We start from the raw sequence: 25,101 nt of genomic DNA, 5'->3' as shown, positions 1-25,101 counted from the left end.
TTCTTACCACCCCCGGTCCAATTTCCTGTCACCTCTTGCCTGGACCAGCGTGATCTCCTCCATTGTATCGCCCTGCAGGGCTCTTATCCTTCTATAAGTCATTCTTCCCACACAACCAGATCAATTGTTTTAAGTATAAATCATCGCCTACCACTTCTCTGCCTATAAACTCATCCAGTGACTTTCCATTACACTTGAACAAAATCCAAATCCTTTACGTGGCTGGGCCTGTTTTCTCTACTTGCAATGCTTTCCGTCCCCAGTTTTCATTCTTTGGACCTGGGTAGATTTCACTTCCTCAGATAAGACTTCTTTCACTACCTAGATAGAGTTCTAGTTAACAGGACTTTGTTTTTCTCTCTCATGGCACCCACTATAATAGTTTGTTCATGTTGTGTCCATTAGTTGATGCCAAGCTACTGAGAGCAGGGACCATAATTGTTTTATACATTAATACATTATCCAGTGCCTACTTTCACATTTGAAACACTTAACAATCAAATGTTATATTTTTATCAAGGAAGAAAGAAAGGGAGGAAAAGAGAGAGGGAAGAAGAAAGGAAGGAATATGATTTCTAGTAAATTTATCAGCACTTTTACCAAATCACTCAGTTTTAAAATTGGGACTAGCTTGGGCTCAGCAAAGTAGCTGCCCTGATGACACACTTCACAGAAGGAAGAGCTGGGGGTGGTTCATGTGCCTTGTGTTTCAGTTTGCAGTTCTTTCAATTATAAAACACAGCCATTCTATATGTCTGTTACTTTCAGATCCATTTAATCAGTTTAATTTATCAAAATGTTCATTCAATTGCCTTTCCTAGAGCAAACCTGAATTTCACATGCATTTTTAGTTTCAAGTAAAATGCAGGCACTATATTATACTTATTTTAAAAAATAGCCTTCATTAAACAATGAATTTTTGTACTTTGTGTTCAGTTTTAAGAGCTCATCAAATGTTAAACAGGATAATGAAAGTTTTGCAAATTCCACCATTATCATAGATTCTATTTTTCCTTAGCCATTGAATTATTTATATGATGCACTAACTGACAATATAAATCTAAGGATGACTAAACTGAATCACAAGTTTTCAGACAAGTTAACAATCAGCCCCTTTGGGCAACTGAATATTACCAAATATTATTAGATGTTAGAGGCATCTCATATTAAATGAAATTGGATGAAAATTCTCAAATGAGATTTAGACTTCAGTGTGTGATATGCATCCATCTGGAATTGCATGGAAATAAGCTACAAGCAAGTCAGTGTTGGCCTAATGAGGATCCAGGAAGGACCTCATGAGCATTGTAATGTGCCTCCACTTCTGCATCCTTTTCATTTGGTTTTGGGGTGATCAAGAGGTCGTATTGACATGTGACTACTATTTCCATTTAGTCAGAGCCTTTTCCTTCTGTGATCCTGATGGTCAATATCCTGCACAATCAATTAAATTGAACACTCAGTCAATATGACCTGGCAGGGGCGGGAAACCTGGGGCCTTGGGGTAACATGTATCCTCTGGATCCTTTAGTGTGGTTTTTTGACTGAATCCAAATTTTAAAGAACAAATCCTTTTATTCAAAGGGGTGCAGCAGAGAAAGATGAAGCTTTGCTTGCCTTCTTTGGTTCTTAAAAAAGAACAAACTTGAAATCAGAAGGCTACAGGTTCCACACTTCCAAAAAATCTGGCTTCCGTTGGTTTTATTTGGGTAAATATTTGCCTTAACTCGGTATGTTTACATGAGAAAAACAGAAACATTTACCAAAATAATGCACATGTGCACTGTTTAATAGGGAGCAAGGCAAAGAACTTTAACAGATGCTAATATGGAATTCTGCCGGTTGCATGCCCTGTAGCACTTCTGTATCATAACTTTCAGCTTTCTGTCTAGACATTAAGTTTCCCAAGGCAGTTTTGTAACTTGCATTATGTCAAAAATATTCACTATCCCTCACTTCCAGGTTCTTTTGACAGAGGATTATTCTTCCTAACCCATTGACAATTGCCTTGTAGATGTGATTTAATTGGGCCAATCAAATGTAAGTCAGTGTAACTTATGACACTTCCAAATAGAGATTTTAAAAACCAGCACATGATTCCACCATTGCTATTTTTCCACTACAATGAGATCATCATGTGCAGACAGGGGCTACTCCTTCAGCCTAAATTATAAAATGAAGATTGACATGCAGCAGAATTAAAGGCAACTTTCATAAATTATGTAATATAAGCAATAAGTAAGCCTTTGTCCTTGTAAGCTTCTAAGATTTTTGGTAGTTCTTTGTTATTGGAGTGAAACCTATGTTAAACTGACCAATACAAATTATGTCTATCTTACCCACTACTATAACCTCAAATCTTGCTGGAATGTATGGTGCAAAGAGATGATAGTGTGATGAATGAATAAATGAACCAGAAAAAGAGATATCGGAATGCCTTTTTGTTAATTACAATATTTCACTCATTTTCAAAACACTACTGGTGCAAAGATATAATATAATATAGTCACTAAGACAAATAATTCAGTCCCACAGTGGAGATCTCTTTAAGAGTAAGCTGTGACTATCATGGTGCTCTTGAGAAAATTAGTAGGAATTTTGATACTTGCAGATTTGAGATTTCAAGGTTTTAAAAGTATAGCAAAATATTTAAGTACATAAATTATAAGTACTGCTGAATAAAGATCCCAGTTCCTGTAGATTGCATGGTAATCTCTAACTCTTAATTTTTCCTGCCTGGGGAGCTTTGATAAAAATAAATGATGTTGTGCTGCCTATGCTTATCAGACATGACCACACATTTCCTAAGGAGAACATCTATCAGGCCCCCCTTCTGCCTGTGGGGATTATATTCAATGCGACCTTAATTAGTCCTTCACTTAATTTCGGTAAGTCCTTTAGTGTCTTTATTTCTCCCCAATTTGAATATGTTAAACTATTAATTTTTCACGATCCATCACAAGCAGCATCCTGATGCCGTGCCCCATGGACTTCTGTGCTCCACAATCTTCATTATCTCCATGAGACTGAATGTTGGTCTTAGAGTGTTGCCTATTTCACTCACGTGTTCTATGGGGAGCAATCACACACTCCAATCATGTATGATGCTGACATTTATGTTTGGATTTAAAAATAACAGAATAAGAAAGAAATCTGGCAGTCATGGAGTAGAAGTTATCTATATGTACAAAAATATTTGGATCTAAGCTGGGATGTCTCTGAGATTGGTCACTGCAAATTTTACTCATGGCTATAGAGGGGCCATCTGGAAGACTCCTAGATGATCAGGCAGCCACCTAGAAAGGATGATGTTTGCCCTCTTCTAAGAGAAATATGTAACTCTAACCAAGCATGGTACAAGGGAGAAGTCTATCTTTTGGCTGTCTCTGACAGCTGGATCAAGGGCAGAGTTAACCACAAAGAAAACATTTTCTCTATCCCTTTCACCTTTAGAAAAACATTTGGTTGGAACAAAAGTTGGACTGATCTGAAATAAACAAAAATGAAGATACTTCCCTAGTCAAATTGTAACTTGAGTTACTGTTCTAGATAGAAGAGTATGCCTCTGGCTCATATTAGTTTAAAGAAAAAATAAGAAAAAGACTGGCTTCAGATAACACTGAGTACCCAGTTACAAATTAATCATTTGAATTCAAAATATCTCATTTGGGAAAGTTTGACAATAACATGCAGGCTCAATGCTCTTGTTTTTGTCTTCTAACAAAGCATAATGAAGACCTTCTTTGGTACTTTTCCTTTCACTGTATTCCACTCATGATTGAAAGCAAGTAATTTATAATGAATGATGCCTTCAAGGTAGAGTGAGATTGCTACCTGCTTTTACAGCTGGTAATGGAAAAACTGCAGACATGGCGGGTAATAACTTACCTCATTAATTTTCTCAGACATGTTTTAGGCAATAAATACCTGATTTAAACCTTTGGGTGTAAGAAAACACCTTGGCCTTCAGTGGAACATATCTTGACACTTTTCCTATTTCTTATCTAGTGAATTAGGACAGTGGCTTTACCTTCTATGGAGATTATATATATATATATATATATATATATATATATATATATATATGCCATTTTGCCTTGTTCCCATCATGGAATCACATGTAATGAGAAAAATGCATCTGTGTGGTTTGTGAATGGAACACAAAGGTAATTTCAGAACATTTGTCTATAATTGGAGGGCCCCTACCTAAGAAACCACAAAGGCTGGGTGACCCTGCAGACCCTTGTTTTGAGAAAGTAACTAAAGTGCTTACATTCAGCCACTGTCAATATGTGAGAATTTGCTCTGCTGGGTGATTCAGAGAACAGCAATAATGAAAATAACAACAATCAAAGTGGGAGTATTTTTGGAACACAATGATCTGTCTCATTCAAAGCCAACAAAACAGGGACACCAGGGGAGATTGTCAGGCATAGAAAATGTCTACAAAAAAAAAAAAAAAAAAAAAAAAAAAAAAAAAGAAAATGTCTACAAAGAGTCACCTTTCTTATTGCCCTTTCAGCCAATCCAGCTACAGTGACTGAACTCCCTCAAACACCCTTTCAATATCCATGAAACCCAAAATATTTATTTTTGTCAAAAACTAGGTGAAACAACCAAGACTTTCCTACTTGTAACACTATCTTAACTGAAGAGAAAATCCATTATCAGGGCTATACCCACCAGACACCTTCTAGGTTGGTTTATCTACCAGGAAAGGAGTAGCTTTAGAAGATTCTTTTCCTGGTTTTCCAAGGTTGCTACCGTCTTTCCTCTATTCTCAGGGCTATGCCCCTAAAGAGTCTACTTACTGATGAGAAAGCAATTCTATATTCACAGCAAGAAATGGGAGGTATTCAGACACAATAAGGGACCTCAAGTTGACATTGAACATCAAATTAGGAATGTGGCTTTATGCGTCACACCAAGATCCCAAAGAAACTTAATCTTTTTGGCCTTCTATATCCCTCCTTTTTCTTTCCTCTTTGAAAAGTTATATTCTTCCCCTAATCTATCTTTATATCTCTTCTAGGACTAAGCTCTCAGTCAGTTTTCAGTACTAGGTAATAAAATCCAGAACAGCAGTATAATTAATAAAGCCATGTTGACAAAGATTCAAACTATACAGCATAATGCCATCAACAAAAACTTAAAACATTGTCATGATGTCAGAGATAGTAGCCCTCTGCCTTTTCTTCCTTCTCACTTATTCCATTAAAAAACTATTAGCATCAAAACCAAACAAGTAAATCTAAAATTTGACTATCTCTCAGCCCACTGGCAAATTTATCACTACTATTTCAGTCATTTATTCCTACAGCAGCTACGCCTCAAGAGCTATCAAATTATTACCAGGTGTTATGAACCTGTGATGCCCAGTGGGATTTATAACTAGAGAAGCAGGAAGGAAAGGCATAGGTAGTGCATGACAAAGCAAACCACCAGCAAAGGAAATGCAAACACCTATGACTAAATGATAATGTATAATGAGTTGTATGGCATTGTTTCAGGAGAGTAAAGAAGGAGCAGATAAGACTGGAGCATGAGAAATGTGACTATAGTAGTATAAGTAGTTCTGGAAAGAGAACAGAGGGTTGGATAATGTCATGGGGGAAACAACACAAATGAGGTAGAGAAGCAGTAGTACCATCCTGGTGGGGTTGAATAGTGCACTCTAAGTCAAACGTTTACACATAGAAGTATCTAGAACTAAGTTGGAAAGACTTTCTGGATTAGATTGGGGACTTGAATTCCAAGTCATCAGCCATCATATATTTCCACTTCCAGTGCATTTGACAAAAAGAAAGAAGAAAGGAAGGAAAGGAGGGAGGGAGAAGGAAAAGAAAAAAAAAACTGGGGTATTCTTTGGTCTAATGAAATGTGGAAACTCATGTTTAAAGCAAATATAAAAGGTCTCTACAAAACTGGATGTTCATGTGCATGGTAGGTACCTGAAAAGAAAGAAGAGAGTGTGCAATGGGTTTCAAGCCTGCCTTTTCATGACCGTCACATTCTATGGAAAGACTGGTCCAGTCCTCACTACCCATCTGCAGAAACCCAGTTCCAAGGAGGCAAATGATGTGCCAGAAGCCAGCCACCTGTTGGGGAGCAGGGCCAAACTGGAACCTGTCTCCTGGATTTTAGTCAAGGGTTGTTTCTACTCTTCCACTTTGCCAATTAATTAAGAGTGCAGGTGCCTGCCTGCATAGAAAGAGCAATAGTGATAAATGAAAAAAGTCAAATTACAGACTGAATGTTGGAATAAGTAATCTGAATGGGCAAGAATGATGATATAAAAGTGATTCTTTATAGTTATGCTTAAATAAGAGTTACTGACATATTTTTGGTGCGAAGAGCATCTTCCTTTTACCATCCTCTACCCCTGAGATCTCTGTGGAATCTGAGGTGGGGTAAGGTTTGGGTAGAGAATGGCACTTGCCCATATGCAGAGCAGAGCACCCGTTCTACAATTAAACAGAAAGCAAGCAGAGGCAACAGGTTTTCTACCTTTCTCCTAAGAAGCCAAAGACAAAAGTGTGACCCCCACAGCTGAGTAGCAGCACCATCTTGTAAGATTTGTGACCTGTTCATCTGACTTTTATTTTAATAAAAGCTTAATTCTATGGTATGACATAGGCACAAAGTAGTACAATGTATTCTAAACAAAAGTATCTACCCTCATTTGTGATATAAGCTTCTCTTAACCTTATGTTATCAACATTTTATTTAATTTTAACTTAATACCATATATAAAAATTGCATACATTTTGAAATTTTATTTACTTGAATGCCTAAAATTTTTGAGAAGCATAAACACGGATGAAACTTTTGTAACATTTCTGACAAAACATATGAAGCAAAATATTGGAAAATGATCACATAGATTATGAAATCAAATGAAAACTCTTCTGTAAAATCAATAGAGACTATTGATAAAAGAAAAAACTAAAAAAAAAAAAAGAAGAAGAAGAAGAAAAGCCTACCAATACTGTAAAAGTGATTGAACAGATCTAGTCAATGCAAATAATTACCAACTTGCAAAATATGTGAGAGAATAACCTGGAAATATGTGGTTTATTTGTAAGTTCTGCCATTTACTTGTCATCAAGAGTTGAATCATTGAACTATTTGTTTTACCTGAAAAGAAAATGTTCGCTTCTATAATAAAAAATGAAAATGTGTAAAGGATTAATATTTTATTAATAATGATTAAGATGTGCTAGGATTGTATATGTTATGCCAGCTATAATTATTTAAACTTTAAAGAAGCTATAGTTTAGATTATTATCAATAACTCTCCATAGCAAGGGACTTAAATTTGATTATCAATTTTTGATGTGTCCAATAATTTGGTATGGCCATCCTGTACCCTATAGTCTATAAATAATGGAGAAGCACAGAGTTTTAAGCAAAAAGTGACGTGTACAAAACTGGACTTTAAAAAGATTAACCTGATGACAGTATGCTAGATAAATTGAGAAAAGGAAAGACCAAATTCTATTTAGAATGAAACTTTCCTCACCAGCCAACTCGTAGCATTGTCTTATCATTCCCATCAACATTCTAGTGGCATTCCAATTTTATTTTTTGTTCTAGCTAAATTCATATTTGCCCTGTCATATTGGAGAGTGACAATTTGTATAGCTAGCTTTAAAGAACTTCAGGAAGACATTGTGTTTGTTGATTTTTTTTTTTTTACTTCTGCCCCTGACTTTTCCAGAAGATTTATGAAAGTGAAGTTTAAAGCTGCTCTCCAGCTCTCCCTGGTAGTAACTGCATTCCCTATTACTGGCGCTATCTCAGCATCAGTAGAGAATATACGAGGCTGCCAGCTCTTTCTTCTCTTGTGTCTTTGATCACTGCTCCTCTAAATAATATAAGAGATTTTCAGGATTGGGCTTTAGTGTCAATTTATCACAAAGGAAGCACTGTTGCTTGTTATTGGTTCAAGCTGCATTCCTATGGAGGCCTATTTTTATATCAAAATTATTACCAACCTGGTAAATGAGGAGGCTTCGGTGTATTCAAATGATGTCGCATCACTGGGAAAAATTCACCCAAAGAATACATTTAGGTATCAAGCCTTTGAAAGTTCTTTTTAGACTAAGCAATCTCCAATTTCCTACTTCCCAAATGAATGAGAGGAGATTCTTTTAATTTAAGCTTTAATGTTTCTATTCAGTTCCCTGGGCAGAAGGTAGAGAGGAAAGAAAAATAGCTTTCAGGAAGATCTGTATCTCTCTTGCATAAGATGAACTAACCAGTGGTATTAGTTTAAACTATAGCAGCTTTACAAGCTAGCTGATTCAAGACATTTCCACTTAACCCAGATGACACTAAATTCTCCAAGAGTTCCCTGAAACTTTTAAATAACAGTGATTAACATGAAAATGAAACTGACTAAATACTAAAGCCCTCCATATGTTAACGATACAAGGTAATGATCGTTTTCTACCTAGCAGACACAGAGGAGTAAACTACTGTTAGGATTTTGTTGTTTTTTTTATGATTACTTTCCTTCCTTTCTCTCTTCCCTCCTTTCCTCTCGTCCCTCCTTGTCCCCCTCCCCCTTCCTCCCTCCTTCCCTCCCTTCTTTCCTTCCTTCCTTCCTTCTTTCTTTTTCTTCTTTTTCTTTCCCTTTTAACTTAAAGTATTGAAGATTTCCTAAGAATGATTCTCCTACCAGGGCTGGTAAAAAAAAGTCAAGATCCAGATTTGGAGATATATTGTTATCGTGGGGTTTTGCAAAGCATGATTCAATCCTCACATACACAAAGAATAATTGCTCTCCTCATCATTCCACCTAAGAAAATAGATTCCTCATTCAGGCTAAGCTCCATCTGGTCTAAATAACATCTCAGTTGGTGTTGCTTTCTGTCTAATGAGAAAGAACCTCAAGATATAGATGGGTTTTCCCATATTTCTGCAAGCTAATTAAAGACTGAAATTTTTATACAATTCAATGAAAGGAAGAACTAAAGAGGTTAACTCACCACTCTTTTGTATTCTTTATGTTTTTAAATTACTCTAAAACGATTTAAAATGCTTAAAAATCTTTTATTTATCAAATGCTTTAAAACTTTCTAATTGCTAATAACCCAACTACCATTTAGTGATAATTACTAAATTTTCTATAAAACCGTTTTTAGACCTGGGAAGTCAGCACGTGCATCATTTAAACCATCTAATGGTATACTGTTGTGAAGGGTCAAGGTCTATTGGACCATTATTTTTCATTCACCACAAAGTTTGAAAGCTGTGAATCTGAAATAGTCATCTCAGCAAAGAAGAATGAAAAAAATGACTTTGTTTTATAAAAGGGCTTTGCTGTTGGGTGGAATTTAAAACATGGTTTGAATTTGGTTGATGACCTCAAGAAATAGAGAAAAATCTAATGCTGGCTTCTAATCAGTAAGTAATTCACACTTCTGACACCTTCTTAGCTGATCCCTGGTTGCCTGGACATCTTTGAACAAAGATTCCTAAGGGCTCATTAGAGCTTTATCTTTCTGAAAAGGAAATCGTTTCCCAGATATGAGAGAAGGCACAGAAGGACCACTGGGGACTATGTGGTTGGCGAGTGAGTTACCCAATTGATCAAAGACTTTAAAGGGAATTGACGGGTATATGAAAAAATGCATTGCAAACATAGGTAAATCTGAAATATTAGATACAACGGAAGACAACATATGTAACATAACCTATACTAGCACAATATAAATTTTTCTGTATATTCTTGGGTGACAATATCAAAGAATGTAATAGGAAAAATAGATTTCTGATTATCATTGAATATAAGCCAATGCATATAAGCCAATGCATAGACTAGGTGTAATAGCAAAGTCAACTTGAAATTTTGTATAAGAAAGTTAATTTTACCTTATACCTCTTAAGACTTGTTGAGATGAGATTCATATCTATAATAGAACAATGGAAATATAAGACCTCTTCTAAAGACACAGTTTTGGCAGAAGGAGATTAAGAAGAGTAGTAGCAGAATCTGCAGCCTCTGCAACATGATCACATGAGAAATGGGCCATGTGGCCAGTAGAGACTTAGAAGATTTTATTGGCCCAGTGATATTTTCCAAGCTTCTGGGTTAGGTGATGTCCCAGACAAAATGTGACAGAGAGAGTATTTCCCAAATATTTTATTACTATCTACATGACAATAAACTCCTAAGTCTCCTCCCTATACATACTCTCACACACAAATATTACCTTTTAACCATCTACATGTAGAGAAAACCTCACTGGTTTTCTGAAAAGCCACCTTTAATATTCTAAATAGGATATGACAAAACTTCTTTTTATGCATCACGTCAAGTCTCAGAAAGTTTAAATATATGTAATGTATAGCATAAAAGATTCCTCTCTTTTTCTCTCCCATAACCTTGTTTATTGAGTGTGTGTGAAGAAGGAGAAAGTGAGGACAATAGTGAAAAAGGGATTTGGCTAATCATGTATTTTTAAAAGAAGCATTCTAATTCAAGGAAAAAGAACAGCCAAATTAAATACGATGATATCTTACATTGTCTAAAAAAATGAAGGAAATAATAAAAATGTAGTGCTCAGCATACCATTTGCTATAGTAGACACTCTTAAAAAATGATAGTTGCCTACCTCCACTTTCACTTTCCAAATACAAGTTCCAGAATTTAAACAGAAGCAAGAAGTTTCAACTTCTACTGGAAAAATAAACAAAACAAAAAAATATGAAATTCTTAAATTTTTAACAAAGTTACACTCTCACTGAAAACAAAAAGTAAGGAAAAAAATAAAAATTATATGGGATATTTCTATGTGTTTGTACCCCCATAATATGCTAAAATAAAAAAAATTATATTGGTCAAATATAATAACAATAATATTTTGGATATATTGGGTTAAATAAACTATTACAATCAAAAAAATTATGTGGGATAGTATTTTGTTTAATGAGGAAAATAAAACTGTTTTTAATTCAAAGGCACAGAAACTTGGGTAGGAGTGGTAAGATTAAATAGGAGTTCATGATACTGAGTAAAGTGAACACTGGATGTTGTTGAATTTATAAATAGTATGATAGAGTTGAAGTATGTGACTGGATTTAGAAGAACTAAAGCAATTTACTTAATCTCTCTGAGTTTTAGTTTCTTTATCTAAGAAATAAGATTGCCAGCTGTTAAAGTCACTTTTAGGATTAAATTAGATGCTTGGTAACAGCTAGGTAGCACATAGTAAATACTAACTCAATTCACTCCACTTCTCCTTGATGTTAGGAAAATATATTTCAAGTGGGTTAAAGAAAAAATTAGTATGGCACCATGATGAGAGAGAGAGAACGTGCCTTATAGAAGAGATTCCAGAAAATGGCATTGGGACTACACAATTGCAAATGATCTATGGGGAAAAAAAAAATTTAAAGAAATTCTACAGTTGCTCAGAGGGCTAGCTCATTAGTTCACATTTAAACATGCATGTGCTCAATTTGGAAGAGGGACACAAAACCAAAAGCACACACATAAGGTTGGTATAATATTAATCTATGAATTCCAGGAAAAGATGGAACACTCAAAATGACCTAAGATTTGTGGTGAGGAAGTGTTCAATGAGAAAAGAAATCAAGATGTTTGCACCTACATTCTCAACAGGCTGTCTTGTAAAGAAGAGAGGGATCTGCCTAATGCTCAGGGGAAAGGATATCAGGACATTAGATGTCTGAGAAGATGCTAACCAGCAATCACCTTCAGGAATGTGAATGGCCTTCAGGCTAGGAGTGGAAGAATAGGATAAAGAAAAATTATACCTCAGGATAAGATAGGAGAAAATTTAAGAACACATCCTATTTTAATTTGTTCTCCCATAGATATTTATCCTAACCAGGCATGTAGAGATGTGCTGGTAATAAAATAAAGAACAAAGCAGACATAGTTGCCATATTCATGGAGCTTATGATTTAATGGAGAGATGATAAATATATAATTGCATAGATGAATATATATATAGCCCTATATCAGAAAACTGCTGGGCCAGAATATTTCAAAATTCACAATATTTACATTTCAGAGGTAATATATGGATATACTTTGTATTAAAAAAACCCCACAAAACAGCATTTCATAATAAAGTACATTAAAATTTCTCCAATAAAATATATGAATAACCACACAAATCACACAAAACTATAAATATTATTACAGTTTATATATAAGGAAATAAAATGATACATGACATATTAGTGATAGACATAAGCATATTACTTTTTATTTCTATTTCTTTAAAGCTTCAAACATACACAAATTCAAACTAATGTGTGCTCTGCATTCTATAAATGCTTACATTTGTTTGCGTGACAGTCTTAAAGAAAAGGCTGCATCAGTGTCACCAGTGTCATTGGTATCAGGTTGGGGCATGACAGAAGAAAACTCTATAAGCATAAGGTGGAATGTCTCACTGAGGAAAATTAAATGCCAAGGCATTTCTTTGTGCAAGAAGTTCAGAAGAGGGATTTGTGTCCAGAAGCAATAAAGTTTTACAGATTTTTCTAGTCTAGTTTTCTTGCACTGAGCTTGGGCTGCTAGAAAATATGTTTTGTCTGCACAATAATGCACAGGTAAATAACACACCTCTTTCAAATATCTCGGATGCTGGCTCCCTCAATCACTGACATCTTCATTCCATGAGTGCCCACAGCATTAGATTTCAAAAAACAGATACTTTATATCCTGTTCCATTGGTGTTTTCTCATGGGCCGTGTTTAAGGTTTTTATAGGAACACAGCACCAGTCAGTGCATCAGCATTACAAATTTGTTCAGGACTCAGGTGTTTTACAGATATTTTTCTGTCAAATCCATCAATATGATTTTCAACTGCATCATGATCTACATAAACCCTGTCCCAACAGATTTGCTAAAACTTTACACCATGACATTCCTTAAATTTTGTGTAGATAACTTTCTAAATATTCTACTCACCTCAATTTTCTGGGGTTTTTTTGCTTAATATATTCTGGCTTATTCATGACCAACACACAAGTCAGTACTTATATTCTCTTCCTAATGTCAAACTCAATTGATCAATAATGTTTAAGATATTTAGGTGTCACCTTGTGCAATTTTTCCCTATTTTTAAGTCATCATAGTCACTGAAAAAAACCTTCACCAGCCTCTCTTTCTCTTTTCTTAAGTCTTACGTGGTGGTGATTCCAACACCCTACTCTTCAGTAACATGTCTTATAGATATGTCATACTGAAACATTTTACACTAACTCCATTTTCTGTGCTACTGTATTGACAAATGCTTCCTTTTCTTCTTCGCACTATTAACCACAGGCAGCATTTTACCCCTGTCATTTCTTAACACAATTGCATCCAAGTCACAAAATAGCAAAAAAGCCACAAAATATCCATGTTCTACAAGCAGGATGTGGTAGTGTACTGAGATACAACCAATGTGTTAAATACGTTCATGTTAACAAATAAAGATGGTACCAACTTTAAGGGAAAAAACTTGAGTGGTTTGGAATTCTGGGTTGCTCTGGGATCTTTTAACCAAACTTATTAAAATGTGTAGGCCAAAATATGTTATATATCATGGACTAAAATGATTTGCATATGCAATCTGAGTCACTGTTTAGAATACTTAAAAAAATCCAAGATATTTAAAGCTGATCATTATGACCAGCAATATGCAAAAGTACCAATTTTTCAAAGGGGGAAAAGTATATTGCAGTAAGAGGTTAAAGAACAAATACATTTTAAGTGTCTGCTATTGGCTACATTCTCAATCTCCTGAGGACCAACAAGTCCATATATATCTGACATTGGAGCAGAAGCTGATTTGCCCATTATATTTGTTTTGGACTTATCAACCAAACTCAACCCTCTCTTTACTTCTGTCTACTTGGCAGCTGACTAACAATTTCCATCTCTCCTATGCCTACTATGTAGAATATATTCCTCTACATCTCTAACCTCCTCCAAACCGCTGCTTCATTTTAGAGTCCAACCTATTTCTCCCTTCACTATTTGTGGATTTGAGCCCCAAAGGTCACTGCTTAGTTCCAGGGCCCCTCTTAAATAATTTGTCCCCTGTAAGTAGATTCAAGAGTTAAAATCCATTGTGCCCTGATCCCACCTCTCAACCTGGGCTGCAGCTTCCAGTGAGTCCCCTGGGAGGGAGTAAATGCTCCTACAGTGAGCATAAGTGTGCTCATATGGCCATACCAAACTAATATCCTCTGTCCCTTCTTCTTCTTTCTTTTATATTGCTACAGTATTATAAGTTGATAGATCAAAAAGTTACGATTAAAAAGCAATGAACAAATTTTTCCAGGTAAAATACTAAAATGTGTATCAAATAATTATTTCCTTCATGGGCTTTCACATGCTACCCATAGAGTATGAACAACTGGGGCCCTAAAATATTAAGTCGTTAAATATGAAATGTCCGATTTTCAAACCAAAAGTGTAACTTATTATATCTCAAACAAGAAGCAGTACATTTAATCAAAGCATATTCCTAAACTATCAACATAGTTTTGCCATCTAAATGGTAGCTTGCTTTTGTCAGCAGTAAAGAAGCCTGGAGAGTGAGTGGCAATAAAATCACCAAAGGCATTTTCCATAGTTTGTTGAGAATGGAATATTTTTCCTTGCAAGGAGTGGTCCAAAGCCTGGAAGAAGTGGTAATCAGTTGGTGCAAGGTCTGGTGAATATAGTGACATAGCGTTTGCAAGTCCAGCTGCTATAGTTTGAGCAGTGTTGTTTGTACTGCATGTCATCGAGTGATGTCTTGCAAAGGATTGGCCTGTCTCTAGTGGCCAATCTTGGCTGCTTAACCACAAGCATCCTCATCATTTTGTCCAATTTGTTGCAATAGACATCCACAGTAATCAATTGACCAGGTTTCTTGAAGCTGTAGTGGATAATACCAGCACTGGACCACCAAACAGACACCATTAGCTTTTTTAAATGAATATTCGGCTTTGGACTGTGTTTTGGCACTTCATTTTCATCCAATCATTGTGCTAAATACTTGTAATTGTCAAAAAGAATCCATTTTCATCACACATAACAATACAGTGTAGAAATGGTTCACCTTTATGCCATGACGGAAAAGAAAGGCAAGCTTCAAGATGATTTCTCTTCTGCTCATTTAGTTCATGCAGAAACCATCTATCCAGCTTCTTTACCTTAGCAACTTGTTTCAAATGGTAATATTATCGGAATAGTAATATTCCAATATTACTGAAATAGTAGCATCAAACCTTGCTGCTAATTCCTGTGTAGGTAAGATGGATTCACTTCCACTATAGCTTTCAGCTCATCATCATCCACCTTGGTTTCAGGTTGCCACGTGGCTCCTTCTTGAGATTAAAATCACAAGAATAGTACTTCTCAAACCATTGATGTACTGTGCATTTATTAGCCATATCCTTCCCAAACACTTAATCGATATTTTGAACTATCTGCATTGCATTGGTTCCACAGTGGAATTCACATTTGAAAATAACACAAATTTTTTACTTCTACCTGATTTCACAAAAATTGCTCTAAAATATTTGAAAGATAATTATAAGCCGAAATGTGTACTTGAAAGACTGAGGATGTACCATCACATTAGAAATAAAATAAGAAGTGTCAAAGTGAAGTGTCAGAGATATCAACTGTCAAACTTAGAACTTAAGGAAATTGAACATTTCATACTTAATAACCTAATATAATACTACCCATGTTTATATCAATAACTTAAATATTAACATGAAAACAACATTTATAAAGTATTCAAATGGCACCAAATTATAAGACATGAAAAAATAAAGATTGGGTCACAGTAAAAAAAAAAGAAAGAAATGATATGTTATTTCATTAAAAAATGTTTGTAAACTCTTTAATTTAAAAAAAAAAATCTAGTCCAGGGCCCTGTTGTATGAGTTAATGCCTTTAACAGTATCCCCAGTAATATTTTTCTCTTTTTTCAGAGACAGGTAGCTCACTATTGCCCAAACCAGCCTATGCTACTGCTGAAATAATTTAATGGCAAGACAATTATTTGGAATATTGGGTTAAATTGTGTCCTTCTTGAACATAAATCAATTAATTAAATTCTATCTTGAGATAGCAGCCATTTGTTTTGTGAAGAGAGTTCACAAAACAGTTATTATATCATTGCTTCTTTATGCTACTTTCCCAGTTCTTGCGACAGTTTTTCGTAGGACATTTCCTGAAATTCCCTGACTATTCTTGTCTCTCATCCCAGAAGTGTTCCAGATTATCAACTTGTCTCAAAGAGCAAGATGCAGAAATTAACACATACTTTAGATGAGAACTTTAGAAGCGCACAATAGAATGGTTATTTTATCTCCCTTTTCCTGAATACTCTCTCAATTTATATAATTTTAAGATACATGCTGGCAGAATAGAAAGGACATAGCTGGGAAATGTAAAGGTGAAAATATCTGAGGTTATTAATTGACTGTGTGCTTACTTATGAGCCAATTCTGTGATACAGCTGATCAACCATTTAGGCAAATTCAAATGGCATTAGTAGAGGTATAATATTTAAACCCATCAGTATCTCTATTACATGCTGCATTTATTACAACATATCTGGAATATTGTTTCTATTATTGAAAAAGATTTATTGTTGGGATATTGACAAACCAATGTGCATCCAAAGAACAGTAGCCAGGAAGATAAGGACAGTCTCAGAACCATGTAACCTAAAAAACTGCTGAAGTGATGTGGCATCTCAGATCAGAAGAAGAAAGACTTACTCAGGATGGCTGCCATCAAAACTTTGAAGCATGATACCTGAAAGAGAGTCATTTATTGTGGTCATTCCATAAGGCAGAACTAGAAAAATGAGCAAAAGCTACAGGGAGGCAGACTTTGGAATCACTACTTTGCAACGTGGTAAATTCACTGTCACTGCAAGTATTCCAGTACAGGTGGATTTCTGTTTAGGAAGAATAATGTATTATGGATTCTGGCATTAGGTGCCTATTTGAGTAAATCTCGAATTTTTCTTCAAAAGCAAAGCTACCATGATTCTTCATACTAAAATTTCCCATCACTTCAAAAGAAAAGTTATACTGTTAATATTAGTAAGATAATATAGAGGCAGAAAACAAAAGCTATGCATTTATCTTGCAACATTACTGCACATCATGAAAATAAAAGGTAACTTGGGCCTATCTGTGGCATCGGCCCATGCTTTCCCCTGTCTCACTTCTATGCTTCCCTCTGGCAGATCATTTCCCACCAACCTCTTCTGAGACATCAGCCCACTCTGCCCTGTACCCTCCTGGTATCTGATATTCCCAGAAGCTACATCTGAGGGAAACAACAGGGAGGAACCACTTAATTCTCTCAATTAATCATTTTATCATTCTAACCTCTGGAGGCCCTTTTCATAGTGCTTTTCTATATTAACTTTTAATTATTTGATGAAATATTATATGTCATTTAAATTGCTAAGAAAAATTATGTAGTTGATATGCATCATGCATATATTTAATTAAGCATATACAAATATTTCTTTCAAATGCCACTCTGAAATCATTTCTCAAAGCTGGCAAAAGACAGGATTTTTTATTTCTCTGTTCTTATTTAGTAAATTAGAAATTAACTTAGTAGGAATGGAAGTTAGGTGGGAAATAACAAAAATGTTAGAATCTAAGCAGATTATGAATTGGATAAGGCAGTGAAAAATAAAAATAATGAGAAACACCCATGCATGTAATTTAATACATGTGATTTAATTTTTAAATGTTAGTTGTTAAGAAAGCATCAAAGTCAATATTTGATATACCTGTTTTTTTTAATAGTTTGCCTTCTGGTAAACAAGTATCGTAGGCATTTCTTTCTTCTTTCCACAAAAACAAACAAAAACCAAAAACTGCAATGCCAATTAGTTGGTAGATTTAACATTAGATAATGATTTAAGAGTTTCCATAGGTGAGAAAGGCTGAAGTTATTATCATAAATGGCCTGTCACCATCTTAATCATGTCTTGGTATATAACTAATAAGGAGACTATAAAGATGCAAACCCCACAGAAATCCATATAGAGAGACGTACTTATGAAAACAGGTCAACAGTTATTTGACCATCTAGCTCCCAACAGTATTATGTTGGTGAGAAACACTGGAAGGATGACATGTATAAGGGAAGCAAAGAATTTAAATATGATCTTTACTCTTCACATCCTGACAGATCTGTTTCTCTTATTTAAACCAACAACAAAGGAAAATGCTATTGTCCTGCTACAAGCAACTACAGTATTAATAACAAGTGCTTTCTAGATGAAAAATAATTATGCTTCATGAATTAAATAATGACAATGCTATGAAATGGCAAATACAACAATAGACCACATAATTGAGGACAGCTATGACTTGGCTATTTTGAAATCTATGTGCTAATATTTTTTCCAAGATTATGCATCAGTAGTTCACTCTCAGAAAATTTGAATGAGTTGTATTAGATGCTAACTTACCAAACAAATTCTGTGCAATGGCATAGATTGCATGCTTTTGATATATTTGATAGAACAGTACAGCTAATTGATCATGCAATTCCATTAAGCAGAAATATTTCTAGAACAAACACAGCAAAGAGAAATAAGTATGTCTGTTTGATAAAGGATCTGGAACAAATTTGAAGATTGAGATGCATCAAAGTGAAACTCATCATTTTGGCGACAGGTATGGATGTGCATGCACTAGTTAAACATCTTAAATTACTGGGGATTTGTTATGCTCTGGTGGGTTTTGTTAGTTTAGAATAAAATCATCCTGAATACCTGTGGCAAAAATTTAAGAGATTTTTTTAAATATCCATGATAGATAATTATGAAGAATTATAACTGAACATTATGTTAATTACTATAAATAATAAGAAAATAAGAAAAAGGAATATCTACTAATATTGCTCACAATTAGTAAGATAGAAACCTGCCAGCTTATTCTCTACACAGCTCCACAACAAGATAAAATTCCAGGGCTCAGTTACATTGTAAGTACCCTACATTATTCTACTAGTATAGAATGTCCAGAACATTAGTCTCCTCTACTGTACTTTCCACTTTACCTGTGTTCTTTCTCTTGTCTTCTCTGAGTCCTGAATGCTTTTGATGTGTGGAAAATCTGCTCCTAACGTATTAATATTTCAAAGCCAGAAGTACATATCTGTTCATTGAAGCACGTTACAGTATCCTCAGAGCCCTTTATTGCCTTTTAGTTTCCTTCTGAAACCATTATCAAATATTCTTTCTATCTTTGACTCTTCAGCTTCAATTTCACTTCTGCTAATTTCATCCCAAGACAAAAACAGACCATGATCTAGTGGTTAAAGCACAAGGAGTGTCAGGAGCTCATTTGATGTCTCTGTTCCTCCAGTAGGGACTGATTCACTGCTTGGCCTTGGGCGAGTTACTTAGCCTCCATTGCCCCACATGAACCTGAGTCTTAATAACCTACCTCACCAGGGGTTATGTGAATTCATTAATAAACTATCATTATCAGTCTTCATTATGCACCTGTGTGCTACCCAAAACAATCCCTCTTGTTCTAATTGAACAGTATAGTGTGTGCTTTTGCCTGTGGTTTTATTTTTTATGTGTGGGAAGGGACCATTGTGTGTTCTCTCTACTCCAGCTCGAGACAGCTATTAGAATCAGACCGCTTTATCTGGGTAATTTGGCTTAGCAGAATTTTTTAAGTCATATAGCAACCTAGATGTTGACACTGAGAAATTAAAATGATGATTATTAGGCTGGGTTCCCATCCATTGCAAAGTTATAGGCTCATTTTTCTCTCTTCAAAACCACCAGCTAGCTGGCCCCTTTGCTTCTCAAAGCAGCAAAGTTTTAAAGAACCGAGGAACATTACCCAAGCCACTGTGCAATAACTCTAATAAACTGCACCTGTGGATGACTCTCTGGTTTATTTATATACTGTATCACAGGTCATTAACAGAAAATAACCCACTGAGATACAACATTCTTGTTTACAGTGAGGTTCTGGTGGTGACAGCAGGAATATAAAACACAAAATCAACAGGGAACACTGAACTAATAAAAAGACAAGGGTCTATAAAGCATAGAAAAAAACAAAGCCAACTGTGCAGGCAAAAATAAAATAAAATAAACTTCCATCATAAAACAATCAAAAGCTATGGTATATTTATAGAGACTGGGGAACCCAAAGACCCACTGAGCTGGAATATTTATGGGTGTCAGATTGAAAGTCAAGAAATCTGTGTGCTGTCAGGAGTGAAAGCTTGATCAGTTGGATATTTCCTTAGAAAAACAGATTTGTTTCCTTTTCTTTCAGTTGTCCTTACCAACATTTCCAATAAGCTTTGGGACCTTACCAATAAGCTTTCAGATATCCTGACTATTTGGTTCTGAAATTAATCCTTCCAAAAGGTAATGTATATTGAATTTAGAAAATGCTTGATAAGAAATTATTATGCTAAAAAAATGAAATCTTGACCACTCTGTCTCTATTATATCACTTCTCTGCCTTCTATGCTAAAAACAATGGCAACTTTCTTTACAAGCCATTGATCACTAGTAAGTAATATAAATTTAAGTCTCAATGATTTTATTGAGACCGTTTGCCTCAATAAAGCTTCCTTACTTCTGAATCACAGCATTTGAAATACTCTACTTCAATAATACATATTACCTTTACATCCCTCTACCACTTATCTTTTAAATGCTAATACTTTTAAGATTAATAGTGCAAAATTCACAACAAATGGTATTACAATAAATATTTAGATGATTCAGGAAGAAAAGAAGGAAGGAAGGGAGAAGAAGACAAAGCAGACAGGAAAGTGATGTGGACTCTGACAAGCAAGCATTTGACTGCTCAATACTTCCTAGAACCAGCTTTAACCATGTTCTTTCAATTTGGATACAGTGGTAGTGATGCAAGCAGTGTTTGCTTTTTAATCACATTATCCAGCAAGTTGCTGCATGACAATTTTTTTTCTTTTATTCATATATAAAAATGTACAAATTTGGGGGGTATACTTGTGAGTGTTTATTACATGCATAGACTGTATAATGATCGAGTCAGGGTATTTGAAGTATCCATCACTTTGAGTGTTTATTATTTTTATATTTTTCTATGAAAAATGACATTGATATTTTGACAGGTATGCATTGACTCTGTAGATGGTGTTGGGCAGTATGGTCACCACTCAGGCTCACCGGCCCCAAAGAGCATGATGGGAGTTTGATAATCTGGGCTCTCCATGCACATATATGCAAATCACATAAAACCTTGCCAACTCAGCAGACAAGTATCGTGATGGCTAGAATCTGGGAGATGGAAAGAGAACTGCAGAGGGGTCTTGGAAAGAGAGGCCCACGCTGTGCCCACAGGCCTGTGTTTTGCTGCAGGACACAGGAAACTGGAAGCTAGCAAAGTTGTCCTCCTGTCCGGTTGTGCTGGAGCACCAGGAAGTCCTGGGGAGAAGGGGGCTCCAGGTCCTCAAGGTGAGAGAGGTGAGAGATGCTGAAGAGCCAGCAGAGCCCTTGGAGAAAACCAGGGAGGCTGAGGAACCAGCAATAACTCTGTGCTGAGGAGCCATGACAAAGGGCAAGGAATCCACTTTGTGCCAGGCTCTGGGCTGGGTGTCCAGCATCCTACAATCAATCATCTTACAATCCTGTCTACTGTCAGGTGGACAGTATCATCTGCATCTACTGAGAAGGAAAGTGAGGCTAGGAGGGGGTGAGTTGTTTGCCCACAATCACAGAGCTAATGAAAAAAGAAACTGGGATTTGAACCTTCTTGCTCCAAGTGCCTTAGGGTTTTTTGTTTGTTTGGATGTTTGTTTTCTATGGGTATGGGAAATTCAGGGCATCTCTACCTCTGAGATTTCAGGGCTACCTGTACCACCAGGCAATATGGGCCTCAAGGGTGAGCCAGGTAAGTGTATGGGCTGGTGACCTCTCCTTTCTTTCTTTGCTTTTGTTGCTTCCATAGAGGGGAGGAAGTATTCCCTTGGTGCTCTTTGGTGATGGGCTATATTTCTCCCCACAGGGAGGGATGGGGGGCTGGGAGGAATAAGGCAGATTAGGAAAAGGGCCTGGGCACCTGCTCCACTGTTGGTTCATGGGCCTTCCCCTGGGGGTGCTCAGACCTTAAGCCAACACTCAGTCTTCTCTGGGTAGGAGATCCAGTGATGCTAATTTTTCCAGTCTGTAAGCATGGGATGTCTTTCCATTTGTTTATGTCTTCTTCAATTTCTTTCATGAGTGTTTTGTTTTTCCTCGTACAGATCATTTACTTCTTTGGTTAAATATATTCCTAGGTATTGTATTTTTTGTAGCTATTATAAATAGGATTTTCTTCTTTATTTCTTTTTCAGCTATTTTGTTATTGGTATATAGAAATGCTAGTGATTTTTGAATATTGATTTTATGTCCTGAAACTTTATTGAGCTTATTAATTCTAAGAATTTTTGATGGAGTCTTTTGGCTTTTCTAGGAATAAGATCATGCCCTTTACAAGGAGGGATGTTTTTACTTACTATTTTCCAATTTGAATGCATTTTATTTCTTTTTATTGCTTGATTGCTATGGCTAGGACTTCCAGGACTACGTTGGATAGGAGTAGTGAAAGTGGGCATCCTTGTCTTGTTCCAGTTCTTAGAGGAAAGGCTTTTGACTTTTGCCCATTCAGTATATTAGTTACAGGTGTGACATATAAGGACTTTATTATTTTGAGGTATGATCCTTCTATTCTTAGTTTGCTGAGAGTTTTTATCATGAAGTGATGCTAAAATTTTGTCAAATATTTTTTCAGCATCTATTGAGGTAATCCCATAGTTGTCCATAATTCTGTTGATGTGATGTTTCATGCATACTGATTTGTGTATGTTGGACTATCCTTGCATCCTTGAAATAAATCCCAGTTGATTGGGGTATATTATCTTTTTGATGTGCTGTTCAATTAGGTTTGCTAGTATTTTGTTGAGGATTTTTGTATCTATGTTCATCAAGGTTATTGGACTGTAGTTTTCTTTTTGTTGTGTCCTTTTCTGATTTTGGTATCAGGATAATGCTGGCATTGTAAAATGAATTCGGGAGAATTCCCTTCTCTTCAATTTTTAAAAATAGATTGAGGAGGGCTGCTATTAGTTCTTCTTTATATATTTGATAGAATTCAGCAGTGAATTCACCCAGTCTTGGGCTTTTCTTTGTTGGAAGACTTTGTGTTACTCATTCTCATTACTCATTATAAATAATGAGTCTATTCAGGTGTTCTATTTCTTCCAGATTCAATTTTGGCAGGTTCTGTGTTTCCAGAAATTTATCCATTTCCCCTAGAATTTCCAGTTTGTTGACATATGGTTGTTTATGATAATTTCTGATGATCTTTTGTATGTCTGTGATATTAGTTGTAATGTCTCCTTTGTCATGTCTGATTTTGTTTGAGTCTTCTCTCTTCTTGGTTAGTCTAATTAGCAGCTTATCAATTTTGTTTATCTTCTTTGAATGATGAACTTTTCATTTTGTTGATCCTTTATGTTGCTTTTAGTCTATTTTGCTTAGTTCTGCTCTGATCTTTATTATTTCTTTTCCTCTGTTATTATGAGATTTGGTTTGTTTTTGCTTTTTTAGTTCCTTGAAGTACCTTGTTAGGTTGTTTATTTGAAATCATTCTGGTTTTTTAATATAGAAGTTTATTGCCGTAAACTTACCTCTTAGCACTTCTTTTGCTGTGTCCCATGGGTTTTGGAATGTTTTGTTTCCATTTTCATTTGTTTCAAGAAATGATTTCATTTCCATATTAATTTCTTCATTGACCCAATGGTTATCCAGTACCATGTTGTTTCATTTCCATGTATTTATATAATTTTCAAAGCTTTCAATATTGATTTCCAGTTTTATACCATTGTGGTCTGAGTTGATATTTAATATAACTTTGACTTCTTTTTCTTTCTTTCTTTTTTTTTTTTTTTTTGAGACAGAGTCTCCCTCTGTTGCCTGGGCTAGAATGCCATGGCATCAGCCTAGCTCACAGCAACCTCAAAGTCCTGGGCTCAAGCAATCCTTCTTCCTCAGCCTCCTGAGCAGCTGGGACTACAGGCATGTACCACCATGCCTGGCTAATTTTTTCTATATATTTTTAGTTGTCCAGCTAATTTCTTTCTATTTTTTATAGAAATGGGGTCTTACTCTTGCTCAGGCTGGTTTTGAACTCCTGACCTTGAGCAATCCACCCACATCAGCCTCCCAGATTGCTAGGATTACAGATATGAGCCACTGCACCTGGCCAACTTTGATTTCTTAAAATATGTTGAGATTTCTTTTGTGGCTTAACATATAGTCAATCCTGAAAAATGTAACATGTGTTGATTAGAAGAATGTATATTCTTTAGTTGTTGGATAAAATGTTCTGTAAATATTTGTTAGGTCCATTTGGTCTGAAGTCCAGTTTAGGTCCAGAGTTTCCTTGTTGATTTTCCATCCAGATGATCTGCTGAAAGTGGGGTGTTGAATTCCCCAACTATTATTGTATTGGTGTCTATATCTTTCTTGGGACTAGTAAATATTTGCTTTATCTATCTGGGTGCTTCGGTCTTGGGTGCATATATTTTCAGTATTGTTATATACTCATGCTGGATTGATCCCTTTATCATTATATAATGATGTTCTTTGTCTTTTTGTTGTTGTTTTTTACTATTTTTGACTTAAAGTCCATTTTATCTGATATATTTATAGTTACTCCTACTGACTCTTAGTTTCTGTTTGTGTGGAATATCATTTTCTATCCCTTACTTGTATAACTTGTTTATATGTCTCTTTATAAGTAAAGTGCATTTCTTGTAGGCAGCATATAATTGAATCAGTGTTTTTTTTTTCATTCATCCAGTCCATATCTCTGAAGTGGATAATTTAATTAGTTTGAATTCAAGGCTATTATTGATAGTTAGGGGTTTTTTCTCTATCATATTGATAATTTTTTTCTGCTTATTTTGTATATTCTTGTTCTTTTCTTTTTTTTTTATTGATTGTTCTTATACTTTACTAATTTTCTGTGGTGGTACCAGTTGTGTTCTTTTCTCTTCCTCATTTATGTGTTTCCTTTAC

The sequence above is a fragment of the Microcebus murinus genome, chromosome 6 (genome assembly GCF_040939455.1).
Source record: "Microcebus murinus isolate Inina chromosome 6, M.murinus_Inina_mat1.0, whole genome shotgun sequence".
NCBI lineage: Eukaryota > Metazoa > Chordata > Mammalia > Primates > Cheirogaleidae > Microcebus > Microcebus murinus.
This window is presented reverse-complemented; position numbering follows the sequence as displayed.